The 19,412-nt window shown below is 32.4% G+C and overlaps 1 protein-coding gene across 3 annotated transcripts in view; it reads right to left on the bottom strand.

Annotated features, from left to right (window-relative positions):
* The window catches only part of Rhp (GTP-Rho-binding protein rhophilin), a 270,103-nt gene that overhangs the window by 129,216 nt on the left and 121,475 nt on the right, over window positions 1-19,412 (bottom strand). The window contains exon 1 of one of the 3 annotated variants that reach the window (XM_085961192.1): window positions 6,219-6,504. The exons of the other annotated variants lie outside the window; for them this stretch is intronic. The gene's annotated coding sequence lies outside the window, so the exon portion shown is untranslated. Of the gene's footprint in view, window positions 1-6,218; window positions 6,505-19,412 lie in introns of those variants that run through there. 3 annotated transcript variants of the gene reach the window in all.

Raw genomic sequence — 19,412 nt, 5'->3', positions numbered from 1 at the left:
GGACGATCAGAAATCCGACGAACTCAACAATATCTATAATCTTTCAAGAAAACGCGATTATTGTTGAAATATTAACAGATTTGGCATATCACTGGGGACAATAAAATGAAACCCGATTACCAATGATGGGTTTTGATTTGATTTTGTAATTACACTGTTTTTTCTAATATTATTACATATTTCTTTGTTTTCCCCAAGCTCATGAGATATTCCCTGGGGTGAAAAATTGCTGACGCTTCACACCAAACATAGTGCCTTGTGATACTCTTGATTAAACCGTATTCATAAATAGCTGTTGTAAAATATTTAGAATCACAGAGAAGAAAATAATTATACCCAAAATGCACTAAACGTCACCGGTACAGAGCTGTTATTTAGATAATATGTAGGTATGTAATATGAAATCAAAATAAATGTATTGATTCTTCTTTGGTATCAGTATCATATATTATCAGAACAAATTAATATCGATACTTATTTGACATCCATGTGAGGAGTTAACATAAGTACTACCAAAAAACGAGGAAATGAGACAACTGGGCGCCAGGACAATTAAACGCCTGTCGAGTAAAGTAAATAGACTTTCGTTACGATTTCATACAGAAAGTAGACGAGGAATTTTAATCAGTTTCTATCTACTACTTATTAGTTTTAATTCATCATTTTGCTCTAATGTTTTTTTTTGCGGATTGAGAATTATCATGCCTGAAGCTTTATATAAAAGTAAAGGAACTCTCTTCTCGTTGTAACTTAAACATATGCACGATTAAATCATTATTTACGTGTACATATATATATATATATAATATATTTTAAAGGTACTTACAATAATTCACGAACGTCTAATTTATTTTCGAATTTCATTCGATTGCGTGGTGCCCAGTTATCTCGGCGCCGAATCGTCCTAGACCCCAAACTAAAAGTACTACCAAAAAAGTCAAGAGAAAGAATAAAGAAAAAAATAATTAAACATGAGTATGGTTCCATGTTACATTGTGTTTAAAATTAATCAACAGTATACCGTGTACATAGGTATCCATTTTATTAACGACAAAACTTTAAACTTTTCAGTTTCATGAAAATGTCGATTGGTCTACAAATTCAAAACGTTGTCTGCAATAGAAATAGTGGTTGCTTCATATTAATTCGCCATATAGTAATTTACCAATTGTAATAGTGTCGCGTCCACCAGTCTGATAGAGCCTCCAGAGTCTCGCGACTCAAGAACTGAAGAGTAAAAAATGTAGATCACAAGACCCGTTAACTACTTCGGCCGGCGACTGCGGAAGCGAATCGTTATCAAAACAACTACCACACCACACTAAGCCAAAATATAGTCAGAGGAAGTCGGATTGTCAAAATAAATAGCCAATATATTGTTATTGTTATCGAAGTTTTCGATAAGCCTAAAAACAGCGAGATTCAGCGGTTTTTATTGCGATGTCAAGCCTCGTGCCAAGACCAAGATACGTAATAATGTCCGCATGTCATTTGTTTGACTTTTTTGAAACTCAACGCACGTCCAAGTGGTGACATAAATAGTGCACACTAAACTTTGTCAATTATTTTTATTTGTTTTCATTTGAACTAATTTGCAGGTGGTGCTGGTTATTTTTTTCTTATTTGTCCAGTGGTTGTTTGTCCGGTACAAATCTTGCAATCTATTTTTAACTAACTTACCGACTAGCTAGACATTTTAAACTTTTAGAATATATCAGAACACGATGCCAATGCATTTTTTTAAATACTTTTAGCCATCTTTAAGTAGAATTGAATTCATTTTTAGTTAATTCTCTTTTATATGAAAAGTTATTTCGATACCATTATTGTTTGCTAGGGGGTCCTAGCAACTAAATTATTAATAATATATACCTGCGTTACTATGGAAATCAATATGGAATGACATTTCATTATTCAGTATTTCTATCAAGTACAATTTTTTTGATCGTTTAAGTCAAGTTTAAGTTTAAGTTAAGTCAAGTCAAGTTTATATGATTCAACAGAAAATTTAAAAACGTTATATATAAAAAGTTCTTTTTATCTTGTAATTATCTTTTATTCAACGAATAAGACACAAGATTTCAGAATGTAACATTCTACATACAGAATATGCATAATTTGAACACATCTCACACACTAGAAAAAATCGTTTAGTAGAAAAAAATACGACACCCAACGGGACGAACCCGTATCTGCTAGATTCGCGCCAGTAAGTTTTACTAATTAAACTACGGGCGGCTTAGATAATTACAACGATTTTAACTAGTAGGTGTTACATGAATCGAATTGCGTTATAAGTTAGGCTATCGGTTTTAGTATATTAAATTAAGGTAGGTTTCAATTAATTCCTTAATTACTAACCGACGTCGCAGACTACTCCATTATTTAATTTTTATAATGTACTTAGACTTGCATAATACAATTTTAATAAACTAATTCTTTTATTCAACGAATAAGAAACAAGATTTCCGAATGTAGCATTCTATATACCAACTGAATATACATAATTTGAAAACATCTCATGCATTCCACCCTACCTAAACCAAACCATAATAATTTTGGTATGACTATGGGCGAACCGACACATTTTTCAGTCATACTTATTTGTTTTCGTCGAATTAAGAATAGGTACATAATATTACATACATTATAGGTTAGTTTTTTTTTTAAATTCATTAAGCTGCCTAACCAAACCATAAGGAGTCGATAAAAAAATATTCTACTATCTATAAAATATCTAAAATTATGTATGGGTTAATGGATTTTTTTTAGATATCTAATAGATAAACGATTTTTTTTGACTTGTATTAGGCAGGGTTTAATTAAAATTTAAAAAAAATAACAAACACTATTTACACATGAAATAAAACATATACATACGTTTAACTCTTGAAGTTTAGTGTGCACTATTTATGTCAGATCGTAATAGCCTACCTCCACCCTTCGCCACTGGGCCACGTCCACACCAACGAACATTACTATCGAATTAAAAATATAGTTTGGACAGTCTACATCGCATAATTTTACACGCTTTAATAAAAAAAAAAATATTCCAAAAGACCGCGCGTCGCTACTTCCGATGAAACAGTAATATATTTCTCGCACATACGTGCAGCGCGTTTAGCTAATAACAAAAAAAAATGTAATTTGATTAAAAATATTTCAGATGTGTTTTTATACAAATATTTGTAATGAGTTAATATTTTTTTTGACCATGTCTGATTCAAATAAGTTCATATGAGCCTACATAGAGTGGAGGTTTATATTAACTGATTTGTTTTTACGAGAAATGGATGTTAGTCACTTACTTAACCTATTAGGCCCATACTACGACTCAACACAAATTGAAAAACAATTTGTGTATTTGCCAGACCTAGGATTCGAACCTGGGACCCACGACATTGTAAGCTGTTGATTAAGCCACTCGGCCATCGTGGGCGTCAAAAACACAATGTAACATAATATTATAGTATGATCAATGAGAATGTCCAGAAACTCTTTGACTGATTTCAATATGAAGCACTTATGCATAATAAGTAATGCTAAGACAGGCTTTATTTATATAATAATATTATTATGTATAGTATAGAAATGGCTTTAGCAAAAATGTCGCCACATACCTATTATGTGGTATTTTGATACATAGGTTATATTATTTATCTTGTTATCTATAAAAAAATATTTGGGGATACAGTGAACGGTCACATCTTGCATTTCTCATAAACCTGTATGAGACAAATCTACATTATAAAAGTGTACTTATCGAAAATTGGAAAAATAATTACTTCGTTACCATGAAATTATGTCAATTCTTTAAATGTTTTAAAATAGTATTTGTAATTGCCACAATAAACCGAAGTGTTGCAATTATCTCTGTGGGGTTTTTTAAATATTCACTACCTAAAACACGACGATAAATAAATACTCACGAACATGACCCCCACATCCTGAAGCGGGCCACCAGGCTAGAATCTTTGGCGGCCCCCCCCTACCTATCGCTAAGGATAAAGGCATTGTGACGCTCCACAGTAGCTTTTTCCAAATGATGTACGCGGTAAAATTAATGTGTATATTTTTAGTGTTTTTTTTTATATTTTAATACATCCATTTGAAATATGGAATTGTCGAATATACACAAATAAAAATTGCATCGTACAAACACATACTTTTAAATATTAACACTATTGAAGGAAAATAGCGTATATTTATATTTATTTATATTTTTACTGTTAGAGAGGATTTGTGATGTGTATTTATATCACTTTATCTAGTCGACTCGCCACGCCGGGCCCTTCCTGAGCCCGGGCCCTAGGCTAGAGCCCTGTCAGCCCCTTTGTGGGGGCCGTGCTCACGAATACTGCGAATACATCATCATTTGCGAATCAATATTACACTTATATTTATTAGCCCATAATCAATAATCACTTTTTATGAACAGATACGTCTACACCTCACTTTAAATTACGTTTATTAGGTACGTTTAATCATATTTAATTTATAAGTTAAGGATGTCTTAACCGACGTGAGATTTTTACTAAAAAAACAACAATGTATCTTGTGTAATATAGTATCTTGTAATTTTATCCGAAATATTTTATTGATACAAAATAATACATTTTTTTTTATTTTCATCTACGTATGTATGAATGTATAATATAATTTATGCGTTGTTCAAATTAATGTACATGGTTGCAAATTATGAATATATCGATCCTAATAGATTAATAATGATATCTTTGGACAAGTAGTGTAATAATTTGTTTTATTGTTGTTTTTTAAACATAGTATTATGCAATCGATAGAATTACAATGCATTTTAACATATTTGACTGTTTAGATCAGGGGTTTCAAACCTTTTATACCCCATATTAATTGGAAATGTTTGATTAATTTTCCTACACCCTTCAAAACTAATAACACATTTGAGGATGAAAATTTTATTAACCCACATACAATATCTACTGCATGTGAATAAATTTGACTACAAAATAAGATTTTATTCTTTCTTCTTTTGACCATGTCCGATCCTAATAGGATCATATGGGCCTCCACAGAGTGGAGGTTTGTATTAACAGATTTTTATTCTTACGAGAAATGGATGTCAGCCACTTGCTCAACCTATTAGGTCCGTACTCTGACTCATACACAAATTGAATAACAATTTGTGTACTTGCCAGACCCAGGATTCAAACCTGGGACCCTCGACACTGTAGACCGGCCCTTAAGCCACGCGGCCATCGTGGGGGTATAAGATTTTATACCGTTGCATAAACGCAATAGTACAATAAAAATGTACAGTACAGACACCATTCGCTATCACAACCCCTCAAATTGCATCTTGCAACCCCTGGTAGTACGGACACTGACACCGTACACCGCAAGTGGAAAGTATCGCGTGCGATTATCGAATTGTTACTATCTAGGGCCTATGCAGTTACCTAAAGTAACCAAGGTGATAACAATAATTATTCGATAATCCTGGCGTGACATATTCCACGCGCGGTGAGTATTTACATTGGAATAAAGGCGCTGGTTAATTTTTATATGATTTAAACATTTTAACAGAAGTCGTATTCATAACACAGTTTTTTTGATATGTTGCTTGATCAATCTAAAATTAATGCATAACGCTGTCCTATTATTAAACTTTAAATATTTAGTACCTATTCAAAATGCTGACAATTCAATTTTTTTTACTACAATGAACAATTGGTTATTATCATTTACCGTTTCTAAAATATAATACTATAAATCTTTCTTCAAATGATGCATGCATAGTAAATATTATGTTTGTTTAAAATACTTAATAACAAAAATGGCGTTTGCGTAGTGGAACTACATTATAAAATGTAGGTTTTAAAAAATATAGATTAATTTTACAAGGCTTTATGTTATTGGCAGTTATTTTGGACCCATCTGTTTTGTGTAGAATATGACTATGCATAACGACCCTAAGATAAACTACATATTTTATCTCACGTTATATCGCTCTGAAAATGGATTGGCAATTGAAAACAGATGTAAATAATTAATTAGTAAATAAATAATTTAAATACTAGAGAACTGAACAATAAGAAAAAACCATCTAATCAAAATTAGTATGATTATAATTTCAGTTTGAAACAACGCAGTTTGGAACATAATCTCAACGCTTCGAAGTCCCACTATATTATTATATATTTTTTTAATTTACTATAAAAGTATGTATGTATATTCACTTTCAGTTTACTACAGTAATACAATATTTACTGTTTTCCGAACAACTCACAATAGTAGTGTATAAATTCACAATATTTTTTTTCCAAAAAATCACTCACTAAGTAATTTAATCAATGTTTATTTTTATTTGCAATTTCATCGCGTCTGACGGTCGGTTAATTCATAGTGAGGCATTATCGCGGCAAAGTAAAACTGTAGTAAGGCAAATGCGGCTCAGTGCGAAGAGAAAGTCGACGGGGCGGCGGTAAATAGCGTCCGCTTGGACTGTTATGCGACTGCAGTCAGCGGCGGTCGAACGAGTAATGTTGACGGGAGAAAGAATGAGGTTTGTTTGCTAACTGTTGGACATGGGCGTGGAAATAGATAGGGTCTTCACTCTTCAGACACAACTAGAATATTTCCGACTATCTGTCTTTAAAGTTTCTCTTGATTAAATGTCAAAGTTCACTTTTTCTATTTTAATACATTTTTGTCTCCTCTCACGTGGAATGATTTCTAATCCTGATGTTCTCATTTTTTTTAAATGTGTATGCACCTATTAACTCATTTTGTGCTAAAACCGCGACTGGCGCGTTTGGAGTACTTGGCCATTAGATATAATTAACGTGTTATTTAAATGTGGTAATTTAAAGGTCGGCAGTGATTGTGTTAATTACACGCGTGACATATTTTTTTTTCAAACTTGTTTCCCTCTGTCAGGTTTATCAGGCACCATTAGTGAGGGCTATGCGGCTAGTAAATACGTAGATAATTTCAGTGATGCAATGTGTATTTTTTTTTAAATATTATTATTAGTATTAATTCCTCTATAGAAGAGACCACTTAAATAAATTGAAAATTTTTACATTCCCATCCTACAGCTAGGTAAACGTTGCAGATAAAATAAAAATATATTCTTATAAAATATGTGTATTTTAAAATTATATTTAACTTTTATCTGAAAATATTTTCAGTATTTTTGGCTGTTAATGAGGATAGATTTGAGAAAATTAAAATTAATCGTTATTTTACAAGATGGCGGATGTACTATGAGCGTTGATTGTTACTGGGTACTATCATTATATGCAATCTTCTCCAAGGGTTCTAGGTAGGTAACACCCTAACATGATTGGACTATAATTATAACGTGCTATTGTTTATATTTATAAAACTAGTCTCTATTTTTTTATACTATAACTTGGATTGGCTTTTTTAAAAAAATCTAAATGTCAACTCCGTGAATTCCTTCATAATATCCAACCTTCACTCAGCATGAAGCAATGCAACAATAGTGATCTACATATAAAAAATGCACAGAGAGAATATAATATATGAGGCGTCTAATTCCAAAAAGCGATAAGTCCACATTTGATCAAAATCGAGAAAAAAAAATTGTACATTTTTACATATTGATCTATAAATTCCAAAACGCGACAAAACCCTACGAAAAAAAATATTTTAAGTCTCAATTTATTACAAAAAGCGCCAAATCCGTGTTTCATATTATTTAAAGCTTGGTTGATTTCGCGCGTATTTAAGGCAACCAATGAGGGAACGTTCAATATTGTAAATGGTATCTCCGATGCTGTAGCATCTGGTAAACTCATGACAGTCTCACGAAAATATGTGCCTTATGCAGAATAAATTAAAAAGTGAGGTACAAGTAGCGCTACGTCCAATTTTATTTTGCATATATTTATTACATTTAAGAGTTTATCGGCTGAAACAAATTGCCATTTGGTTCTAATTTCGACATAGAATACAACGGAAAAAATAATCTTACGTTAAAACAAATAATTGGAGCTTGAAACATAAAAACGTTGTTTCCCGCAAATATCGAATTGCGGACTTGTCGCTTTTTGTAATTAGATGCCTCATATCGACTATAATTATCGAATAATTATTGATATAATAAAAACCGACCACCACTCTTTACATGCTGCATGTCATAGTATTATGTATTTATTTTACTAAATATAATACAATTTAAGAATTTACCCTTTTTAAGATAGTGATTTAACGGCCGTACTCTACTTAGACTAACAATGATACGATTGGGGTAAACTATCATAAACACATTCGTAATTCATAATATAATCCGTAAATTTGTATTAAAAAATGAAGTTACAAAAACATCTTCCCTATATCTGTAGAAATCCACCTGGGTACCATAGTACACCACTGCAGAACATGCTGTGTTAAGAGCAATATATATATATATTTTTAAATATGTATAGTTAGACAGTTTTCTTAATCCCCTTTAAAAAAATCTTTTGCACTGCAATGCTCTCCGCTGACAAGTGATCCAGTGATCGCTTCAGGTTTATTGAGTGAAAGAAATGGCCAATAATAAAAATTTGTACCGAATCACTCACCATAAATAATAGTATTACAAGCCAGTCGATTGTTAGCTGAGGAATTCTTTTTAAGAACTTTGTAAAGCCACGTTAAAGTCGTTATAAATAATTTATTAGTAACGATTTCGTTTCCCGCAGTTTAGAGTATTTTAATCTGTCGTTATAGAAGTTTTGTAATATTGGGTGCTTTCGACGAATTTTACAAAAATATTTACGACAAGACACAAAAACACAAATATATCAAATACCTACATAATATTGGTTTTATTATAAAAAAAGCAATGTCAACCATAATGAATAACGTTAACTCCATATTATATTGTGCCATGTTAGTTCTTAAGAAGATCATAAGCAGGCTCGCACATCTATACTCGCCTTGACTCGACACGCGGAATATGTCGATGCGACTTTGTTGGATTTCATAGAACACACATTATCTAATGGACCTTCGCTTACATTGAAACAAACATCTGGTGTCACTAGTAACAAATTTCACGCGATTCGCATCGCCTGTCGTTCGTCCTCCGTGTCACAGTTGCAGTGTTAACTGACGTTTATCTTTACAAGAAATGAGTGATAGCTACTTGCTCAACCTATATAAGTCCATACTCTGCGCCTAAATAAACGCATTAAAAAACAACATGTGAATTTTTGCCAGACCTACGACATGCTAAGCCATATGCAAACCGTTAGGCCACCGTGAGCGCTATCTTTGGGGGTAACAATAATATAATTCTTACGACGCCGCGTCCTAATAGGGTGGAGGGAGTCTGCTATAATGTGATGATTCGCGACGAAAGGGAAGGCATTGTAGAAAATATGACATTACAAAAGTAATAAAATATATACTCATTTTTCTGAGAATAAAATATTCAATGATAACATTATACTGAATTCGATCTTTTTGGGGATGAAAAATGTGAACTGTTTTTTTTTTATACAGTTGGGTAAAATTGTTTGTGACAAAATGTTTAAAAGATAGCGGAAAGGAAGGTCAAAAAATACTCAAAATCCTCAATTATTATGGACGACCTCTAAGTGATTAGAAGGTTAATAAATGGTTCTAAAATTTTAGACATACAATGCTCATATTTTTCCAAATTCGTTAAAAGAATAGTCATGGAAAGATGATGTTATGGTTTTTTTATTATTTTCCTAATGATATACACACGATATACTACTCTAAGAACCGGTTTCGTCCTCTTACAAATCCGATCGCTATTTGTACAAATGGGGTTTTATGGATTTTTTTGTAATACATGATCTCGATCATAAATGATTATAAAACATTTAGAAAATATAATAATATAGCACTATAATATGTAGGTACTCATATTATATTCATAAAAAAATTATAAAATATTATATCTTGAGAAATCTTTCAAATAAAATATTTTTTAAGGATTTGTAAAATAACTATTAGTAGGTACTTACATACCTATTTCGTTTTGCCCGTAAAAATATTTTTTAGTGTATATTTCCCAATATAAAATTGAAAATCCTTTTATGTGAGAAACTATATTTTTATCAACGTTTTTTTAATAGGTAATTAAAAAACCCACTTTACAGCAAAAATTAACAGAAAAAAACGTGGAAACAATATCCTAAACCTTGAAAAGTTTACACACTATTCTTAATTTAAATAATATCAGGGATTCCCCAAAAAATATAAGTATATTACTTTATAATTTTAATAGCCAGTATTCAAAATAAGACAGTTTTTTTATATGCGAAGTCTGAGTGAATATAACCAACAAATGCGAGGAAGTAACGTCAAAATCGAGAAGGGAGTTCAGCTTCGTTGATTTTCACATATTAATGAGTCTACTCTACATCAAATATTCGTAACATGTACCTATTATAAATAAGAATCTTTTTCGTAAGCGCTTTTGATTGGCAAGAAAGGATTGAAAGAAAATATCATAAAATAATGATACCGAAAACTATTTTTAAAATTACTTCATCTTATTAAAAAGAAACACATAATTATCATTAGTTAAGACCATCGTTATATATTTTTAGATTAAAAGAGCTCGCAATCCGAATGGGAATGGATTGAGTAACATTCAATTCGATGTGGAATGTCTGGGACTCACAACTACTGTACTCGGTTAAAACAATATGCCGCATATTCGACGTGAACATTCTGAAGGTGCTCCATTACAATAGTAAGTCATGGCACCATACGAAGGGTCATCAGAGTAACCGTATACTGAATTTCAAGAATATATGACCTGGCTCGGCCATATGCTGCGGGTGTCTTAAGAGAATTTCAACCTGGCTTGCCAGTTCTACAATCCAAAAAGGCTGCTAAATACCGTCCATAGACACAGGAAGACTGGTGGGCATCAGGGATTTTTGGAGGCGCCGTGTGGTGTCCATATGCTCCAATACCGGCGTCATCGTTATAAGATTCTCAAATGGACATGGTGTAGTGCGTAAGGCGCTGGTCTTTCATCCGAGAGCTACGGGTTTTATCCGGGTGAGGACACAATATATTTATGTGTGTTTCTCAAAACCTGGGTGTTTGTGATTGTTTCACTTCTATTACTAAATACACTACTGTGAAACTACACTATTGTCTTAGGGCCTTTAGGCCTGTTGTAATGTTGAAAAGAATATATATATTTTACTGTTAATTACTACTACTAAAAAACAGTGAAAGGTAAAGAAATGTAACAATAACTATTATACCAATGATAATGTTGTTGTTTATTTTAATAAGTGCTGAGTAATATAACCAAGAAACAATTGGTAAAGAAAATTAATAATATTATCTACTTAAGTCTCATTTTTCAAACTATGATAGTAGTCGTTTTTCCACAAAATATATTCTCCACTGAGGAAGTATATCTCCAACCAATAGTTCGTTATATTTTCTGGTGTTAATGCGCTTCATTCAGTTAAAGACGGCTAGTCGACGGCCAATCATCCTCAACCATGTTTTGAGGTCTCAGATCCATTCCCAGATGCGACTTTAGAATGCGCGACTTGAGGCTTTAGACCACAGATAGATAAGGGCTTGCGCAGACAGAGCGCGGTCAGGCGGTCTGCGTTCCGCGTTCGGAGTTCGGCGTTCTTTGTACTGTACGGACTTCATACTGTATGGGTACACAGCCGGCGGTCAGACCGCGCCGGTCAATTAGAACGCTAGAGTTCTGGAGTTCTATGCCCGGAATTACAAAGAACGCCGTACCTCCCGTCCAGTCCCGTCATAGGAATTTGAGCAGTCACACAACATAGAGCGAAACCACACGGGGGAGTGAGTACGCAACAGCGGTGCTTTCTCACTTCCACTCGCAGTCGGAATATAGCGGTCTCGCATTATGCAGCGCTTGTGTCAGTACAACGTTTGTAAACAAACGGAACGCTTATTGTTGACCGCCACCTGTCTGCTGTCCCTGAACGTTAGCGGTCAACGGTCGGTTGAACGCAGAACTCCGACCGCTCTCTGTCTGCGCAAGCCCTAAGAGTTCTATTTATTTTTCTTTTTATTTCTGAGTTCCCTACTTTAGACTCTTTAGGGGTATACGCTGTCCCCTACTTTGGTCACTAATATATTAACGAATTTTCATTACTAACCATACTTTTTATAAAGAATAGTTATTAGTTATTCGCTTAAATAATAATTGGGGTCATACTCTGGATCGCACACTCATTGACAATATCTGAATATTATATACTTGCAACATTGGGAACACATAACATACGAAAATTGATACACAGTACACACCATAAATATGTAACATATTATAAAAATTGAGAAGTAAATAAGTTTATGGTTTTTAGCAGTGGCGAAGACTCCATACTAGGCGATTATTTAAAGCCTACCTTCTTAAGCAAAATAATTTTTATTTTCATGTTGACGTATTTATATAATCACAAATAATAATATATATTTCAATAAGTACCATCTATGGCATCTCTCGAAAGCTTAAAAAAATAGAACACACTGCGTTTCGCTTCACATATTATTGTATAGGATTATTTTTGCGTGAATCGACGAGTTTTTTAATATGAAGTTTTTTTCTCATTATTTCAAAATGTCTGGCGTCCCGCATACAAATGTACAAGCTGTTTCGTTAGCGCTTACGTCGCGAGAGGATATTTATTCAAAATAATTAATATGAAGATAATTTAAAAAAATATTTTTATGGGATTCAATCACATAAATATGTATTGATTGTTGTAAAAAATATTAAATAATTTATCTCGTGATTTTTATTTATTTATTAGTTCACTCATTAGACAATTTAGATATCTTATATTGTACCTACCTAAGTCTGTGTTTTAAATATATAAGTTTTTTAAAATATCTAGTTTTACGGGTTAAATTATAAATTGTTATGGAACATAATATATATACAACAACGGATATTTTCATAGATGATTGGTAATATATTATGAGCGTATGTTACGTTTATAAATGTTTAGGAAAATACATAAGTAATTCAAGCTAATTGCTTATTTTTATGAACTAATTATAACAAACCAATTTAGTTTTTGAAATTTCTTCGTCTTAGCGTACCTTTTCATCAGTAATAATTTTGGGTTATCTTCTTATTTCCCGCAAATATATCTGACAAGCATGGCTACTCCCACAGCCTACCTCTTTCAAAAAGTCACCCTTCGCCACTGGTTTTTAGTCAATTTATATTCGAAAAATAGTAATTTTTATATTTGTAGGTATACAGTTTTACTGATCTTTGTGAGCTCACTACTATTAATTGAAATGGTAATATTATTGATGTTGATCTTTTCTCGGTTTACAAAGAGAAATTAAATGGTTATCCCGTACAATGAAAAATATCAGTTGTGCACTTTTCATAAATAAAATTGATCAAAGACCACAGAAATATTATAATACACAACTTTGTGCGATATCGAACCGCAACAATACTACAAAATAACTGTATGCGGTAACCATATTGAGTGCAGTTTTACGCTCGCAAAAAAATAAATGCAACGCTACGGTGCTCGTCTTGAATGTGTTGACTGAAAAATTAATTTAATTTAATGAAGTTCTTTTTTTGAAACAAAAAATGCAAACCAGACATTTTTAACTCTTTGTCAGTAAGTATATTGGTTAATACGGAAGGTATCAATTTAAGATGATTGAAATAATTGGGCCTTGTCTTAAAAAACACGTTTAATTATTGTGCAGATTGAATAATTATGGGCTTAAACTTGTTGAGATGACTAACTAGAATATTTTAAATATTAATAACACTTTCATGATGGTTATAACTGAAATGTATTATTATTTATAAGTAAAAGTGTCGATGAATTACTTGTTCATTGTCTAACTAAGTTATTAATCTATTTTTTTAGTACCTATAGTAAATATATTACATATTCTACATCCACCAAGGGTAGAAAAACAAGTATATCTATGCTTTCTAAATATTGAAAGACACTAGAAAAATAAGCGACCATAAACGATTAAATTTATTAGCTTAGAGGTAACCATTAAATACGCTTACGTGGCGAATTTGCAAGATGTCATTCACGTCCTCTGAAAGTGTATCTATAGAAAAACATCTCAAATTTGTCTAAACTTCTGTTGAAACCATCGACTATTACGATCTGGTCTCCAATAGTAAAAATATTTAGAATTAACTACACCTGTAGTGTCCAACGTTGAGAAGGAAGATCACGTTTCATGTTATCATGTTTTGTGTCATCGTTGTGAACGCAGGATTAACCCTGGAGGTCAGGGTGAAGAGTGATGAAAGTGTCAAGACTAGAGAGGAGCCGAACAGGATCGAGCCGGGTTGAGAAAGCTGGCGCAGGAAAGCCAAGACACAAATTAAGTTATAGTACCACCGAAAAAAAATATAACTGTATTTACGAGTAATATCAAATAATTCGTTATATGCACGACAAAATTACGCAAGTGCACACGACGTAAATATATATAATTTACTTTGTTCCATAAGGATACGCTTGAAGGCTTGCATGTCTGAAAATTAACCCTACATAATAATATGTATGTATACCTACTGTTTTTTTTCTTTATTTTATAAGTATGCTATGTCTCTCTTTAATGCAATTTAAATTTAAAAGAAAATAATGTAAAATATTATAACTACAGAATGTGAGCCAAAATGGTGCACCTACGCAATGGGTACGGCAGATGGACGCGAATCCCGCAGGATAATGTATTTTTTCTAGTAGTTATATTATAATATTGTATCTCTGATGTGTTTGAAAATAATGTATGTTCAAAAAAAAATAATGTTACATTTTTAAATCTTGTATATTATTCGTTGAATACAAAAATAGTTTATTAAATTTAATTATTTTCATATTTCACCATTTAAATTCATGGTGGAACTGCATTGTATTATTGATTAATTTAATAAAACGCAAAATTTTTAATTACTTATTCCACTTTTAATAAATAAATCTGGACTGCGAATGGCGGATGACACCGGTTCAAATTTATTTATTAAAAGTAGAATAAGTACTAAAAAAATCAATACTATTAAATTATTAGCAAGTACAAGTACATTATAACTAAAAATTTGGAGGCATCCTGACGCCGGTTGGTTTTTGAGATAATTAATACTTATTAATGCAATTTTGAATGCGCATTAGATAGAATAATTGTAAAAACCTACTGGTTGATTTTGTCACAATTAGATAGGACTGACATGGCTTAGTTGGTAGATCACATAGCATCGAATCTCAGAGATGCGGGTTCTAATCCTGCTGGGCGTCATACTATGCATTTCTCTGGGGTGTTTTCAAATGATGTATGTTCAATAAAAGAATGTAACATTCTTAAATCTTGTGAATTATTTGTTTAATAAAAAATAGTACGTGTATTAAATACAGTATTATTTAAAATATTAAGTTTTTTATTATTTTATGCCAGAAATAAATAATTTTATAAGTGAGATTAATAATAAAATAAAAAATATTGACGTTTCTTGGTGTCGTTATAATAAATATTATGAGCGTCATGACGTCGTCAGATTTATTAAAACGCGACGTCTGCTATTTAATATTGTATTTTATAACAATATTTTGAGAACTCTCGAGAAACCTCTGACATGGCTAGTGAAACCCCTGATACGGCTCGCAGAATCCTAGTTGGGTATCACAGTTTTATAGTAGGTATATAGTGCAAAAACATTATACCTTAAATAAAATCTTCACAATAGGTTATAATTCAGGTTGATAGGTAGGTAAGTATGTGATATTTTAAAAATATAATAAAATAAAATATAATATAATATAATATATAAACAATAATAATGTAACTATTACGAAATAAAATGGCCGGATTATATATTATGCGTCAGTGACTGTCACGTATATGATTCGAACATAATATTATGATGAAGCTCTTTTTTTCGAAAAACAACATTAAAACAATAGCAATTTACTTACAGCCATATATTGCGTAAATAAAAAGATGTATCACATTTAGGTAGTTGTATTGTAGGCTGGCATTAGCGTACAACCATTGGTAATAATAACTATAGAAGATCAAAGTAGTACATCTTCAATCTTTAATACAATTTCTATATTAAACAATATATTTTATTTTTGAAATTTGATTTTAAAGCTTCTAGTAATAACAGAAAAAATGTTGGTAGTAGTGATCATAAAACTCAATAAGAAGAGTCGAGAAAACATCTTCCTCTTCAACAGACGGGAACGGGAGAGGGAGGTAAGGGTACCAGGCATAGATGTATTAAGGCTATACCTCAGTTGAGGCATGGTCTAAAAAGATCGTGGCTAGGCATGCCGAACGAAATATAATTTGTCATATAAATCCAACATGCGTCCATTTAATGTTCTGTTTATTGTTCTATTAGTAACAATAATAATATATTCATTAACATGTTTTTTTTTCAAGTAAATGGGTAACGTTTTTAGTCATATTTACACGATTTAAGAATAAATACCTCCGTCGCCATCACGAAACAAATTGACGTATCCACACCTCGACGTTCGCTCTCCGAATGACAGCGAGTCCAAAATTTCGTCTCGCCTATAGTTGAAAATTATTTGCCGTTTCACTATGTATCGTCTTAAATAAAGTGCCAAGCCATGGCGAACCACACGTCGCAGAGACTTTCCCCCATCTGTATAATACCGGGCAACACACAATTCAGTGTATTGTTTCTACAATATCGCTACAGGGTTATTACGAAAAACGTCGTCGTTCTTTGCTACGTTTACCGTTAATAGATTCTTAGGTATTTAGTCGCGGAATGCTGTATTTTTGTCCTCTCATAATATGGCTAAAGTATTGTAGCTTTCTGGATTTAATACTACGCATAATGCACCTTGATTTAAAATTGCAAAGTTGGTAGCCTTTCCGTGGCATAATTTGAAACATCTCAGATAGGTAGTGTAGTCATTAGCACTTATTCGTACGCATCATAATATGCAAATAAATTGCTAAATGGATAAGAACACTCACCCAAGCAATGAATCTTGTTTGTTTCTAGGATTTTTTCTAATAGATGTGCTCCTGTGGTTTTTCAAAATTATTTATCATTATGTAAGAGGTTTCAGAAATCGACTGCTTTATCTGAAAATCGTCTAACTCCTCCATTAGGGCAAATTGTTCACGAAGGTGGAAAAACTTAATAATTTAACTATCGAGCGGAATTTAATAATTCCAAAAATACACTTTTTTACAAATAAGCTGCACTATGAATTTATACTATACAATATTTTAGCTTATTTTTTATATATATATAAAATTATATAAGATTGGAGATATTCCATTCACGATATTGGAATTTTGGCACATAGAAAACATGATTTATATCAAAATGCCATCAAAATCTCATTTTTGGTCAAAAGTGCAGGTAGCAGGTTTACAGCTGATTAAGTATTCGAAATGCTGAAATTTTGATAGTATCCTAGTTCTGTCATATTATTATGTTAAAGTCATAAATATTCAACATTGTTAGTTTACAATATCGATATATTGTTTTGGAGAAAATAAATGTAGGACATTACATTATTCTTCTTTGAGATTGGGGAATGATACCATATAAAGAAATATTATTATAATATGTGCCTATTATAGACTTATTTAATCGTATGGTAAACCATAGCTAAGACTAAGCCAAAGATGTTCCATCGCTGCATCAGACAGCGAGCGGTTCCGGAAGGATGCGCTCCACGTAACTCCTTGCCCTTGGAGCCGTAGCAAGCAAGAGTCTCGCTTGATTCGAACAACACCGCTGGACCTTGATGGTCTTTCGCCCCCGCTGGCCTCGTACACTCATGTCTTGGCAAATTACTGGTAACAAAATGGAGACTTATTCGCTTATTAACTGTAGGAATTCCCAAGTAAGATCCTTCTCACAATTACTCAAATGCATACAAGTATTTATATATGTACCAAAGAAAATTATTATTATCTTCATGCCGAATTTGGAACTAATATTACCGTTATCCAAAACTAAAAACGAAACTTCATTGTTATTTATATTTATTACCGTCTATGTCAGCGATACTCAACCTGCAGCCCGCGGGCTGCATGCGGCCTTTTAAGCTTTTATGTGCGGCCCGAAACACATTTATTATCAGGAATTTCGTATATCTTGAGATTCGTTTCGACTTTGACGCACAGATAGTGACACCAGAAGAGGATTGTCATTATGGTCCACATCAGATCTGGCATAAGAGTGTTGCTATTTATTGCACACGATTAATTTGAAAAACACGCATAATTTTTAAAATCTCAAAAATGTTTTGTAAAAAAGGGGGGGTTTCATGATTTTTTTCGTCACACCAGTAGTGATGCGGCCCGCATTACTTTACATATATATGTATTTGGCCCGAAGAAAAAAAGGTTGAGTATCATTGGTCTATGTGGACAAACAGGTAAACAAATTTTTTTTGAAAATTATGTAAAATTCGGCTTATAGTGTCGTGGGTTCCAGGTTCGAATCATGGGTCTGGCAAGTACACATATTGTTTTTTAATTTGTGTACGGTAGGTATAGGTTGAGCAAGTGGCTGACATCCATTTCTCGTAAAAATCAAATGTGTTAATACAAACCTCCACTCTGTTGAGTTCCATGTGCTCTTATTAGGATCGGACATGGTCGGAAGAAAAATATACCGTTATTATAGGAAGACAATCCTGAAATATTTTGTGTTATTTGGTTGCAGATTTATATAATATAAATAAAGGATTTAAAACAACACAAATATTGCCTATTAATAATTTTGTTTCTAAATCTTTCATGATCTAATAATATTTCATATACAACTAATAAAATTGGTACATAATCAATAAAAATGGAACTTAATACACTTTTTCTGTTTGAATGACTCCGTACGTTACCTCCCTATGTATTTCGAACTCATGGTAGGTACCTAGTGGTTAACGGACGTATTCTGGTGAGTTGGCAAGTTAAATATAAATATATTTATTATATATATATATAAATAAAAATAAATGAAATTCAGTTGATTCCAATTGACGGGCTAAGTCCGCTGATTCGAGGGTGCTCCACGTGGAAAAATCCCGATGACTTTAAATCGCTCGAGTTGCGTGGAAGCAGGGCAGATGCATAATATATCACCAAATGAACACATGAAGGCACCGCAACAATGCGATTTTAGTTTTAGCCCGTTTAAATAGTAAAAATTCGTAACATGTTTCAATATACTGACAGTAACTTGTTATTTATAAAAAAGCACGTACAGCAATGTGCTTTCTCTCTTCATCACAATCCTCCACCCATATCAGAATGCTCTAGAGTAGTGTTTCTCAAACTTTTTCTTACCACGGCCGCCTAAATCAGAAAATAAAAGTCCAAGGCTCCCCTCACCAAAAATTTTAGCACTAACAGTGCTTTATTTACCATTAATT

Source organism: Rhyacophila brunnea, unplaced genomic scaffold (genome assembly GCF_057557595.1).
Source record: "Rhyacophila brunnea isolate RB1 unplaced genomic scaffold, BYU_Rbru_1.0 scaffold_12, whole genome shotgun sequence".
Classification (NCBI taxonomy): domain Eukaryota; kingdom Metazoa; phylum Arthropoda; class Insecta; order Trichoptera; family Rhyacophilidae; genus Rhyacophila; species Rhyacophila brunnea.
This window is presented reverse-complemented; position numbering and strand designations above follow the sequence as displayed.